Source organism: Octopus bimaculoides, chromosome 4 (genome assembly GCF_001194135.2).
Source record: "Octopus bimaculoides isolate UCB-OBI-ISO-001 chromosome 4, ASM119413v2, whole genome shotgun sequence".
Lineage (NCBI taxonomy): Eukaryota > Metazoa > Mollusca > Cephalopoda > Octopoda > Octopodidae > Octopus > Octopus bimaculoides.
In genome coordinates this window covers 124,764,067-124,765,760 of record NC_068984.1, presented here as the reverse complement: position 1 = coordinate 124,765,760, position 1,694 = coordinate 124,764,067, and the positions used below count along the sequence as shown (strand labels likewise).

Here is a 1,694-nt window from a genome sequence, read left to right as displayed (position 1 = left end):
ATAAATCAGAAGGTATAGATTTGAAAGTAACAGTGAGAAAGTTTGGCATGAAATTCCAACATATACATATATGTATAAAATATGCGCAAGTGAAAAATAAAATATATATATATATATTTTAAGGAAAAGAACCAAGGTTCATGAACTCATCGATGAAAATCCACTATCACAATATAATATAATATATATATAAATATATATGTATATATGCATATATATATGTGTGTTTATGTGTATATATATGAATGTGTTTATGTGTATATATGTATATATCTGCATGTGTATATATTTGTGTGTGTGTGTGTGTGTGTGTGTGTTTGTATGTCTGTGTTCCCCTTCACATCACTTGACAGCCGATATATATTCACGTACACACACGCACACACACCCAGTATCTATATGAAACTATATAATACTGGGAAAATACCTGAAATAAAACTTTATTTCTTAACATTTCGCATTTCAACAAAGTTTCGTTGACATCAACCTTGCAGCGAAATCTTACAATAATCGTGTGTGTGTGTGTATTTATGTATATATATATGTTCGCATTTATGTTCACTATCACTCCAAGGAAATTGCATGCCAAATTAATATATATTACATACATATGAAGAGCCGGAAGGTATTTGTGTCATTCCATTTTATACATTTATTGGGATGTGATGTCTAATTTCTAAAAAAAATAACATACAAACTTGCAACAGTATATACAAGCAAAAATATCAAATGTATACACAAACCAGTGTCTAAACACAACTCAAGTATACTCTCAGGCGTATATATTTTAACCTTGCATTATATTTCTAAATCGTTGCATGGTGCTGGTAAAATAGATAACAATGAACATCCATATCTTTAATCATACCAATTTTTCCGGGCTCATGTTCAGTATGTAACATCCAAGCCGTTGATCTGCGAATCTCAGTAGACTACAATGAAATGCCTTCACTTGCAAGGAAGACGTTTTCAGATACGCCACGACATATGTCTGTATGTATTTTGCATGCACACAAAACGAAACTAAGAAGCTGCCACTTAGCATTGTATATTGTATTACGCCAACTCCAAAAGGAAATCTCTCTGAATTGAAGAATTTATTGTGTACGGCATTTAGTGTTTCTAATGATATGTGCACATACAAATATAAGTATACATAGGTATGTGTGCTCAGGTATGTATATGTGTGTGTGTTCGCATGTATATACATAAATATTTATGCATATTTATATTCTTGTATCCTTTTTATTTCTTTCAGCCATTTGACTGCGGCCATGCTGAAGCACCGCCTTTAGTCGAACAGATCGACCCCAGGAGTTATTCTTTGTAAGCTTAGTACTTATTCTATCGGTCTATTTTGCCGAACCGCTATTTTACGGGGACGTAAACACATCAACATCGGCTGTCAAGTGATGTGAAGGGGAACACAGACATACAAACACACACACACACACACACACACACACACACACAAATATATACACATGCAGATATATACATATATACACATAAACACATTCATATATATACACATAAACACACATATATATATGCATATATACATATATATTTATATATATATTATATTATATTGTGATAGTGGATTTTCATCGATGAGTTCATGAACCTTGGTTCTTTTCCTTAAAACTATATATTTATATATATAATATATATATATGTATATCTATATAATA

The 1,694-nt window shown here is 31.3% G+C and overlaps 1 protein-coding gene across 4 annotated transcripts in view; it reads right to left on the bottom strand.

Moving 5' to 3' along the window:
- Positions 1-1,694, bottom strand: part of LOC106871861 (transcription factor GATA-4) — a 65,040-nt gene that overhangs the window by 50,460 nt on the left and 12,886 nt on the right. The window lies entirely within an intron of this gene.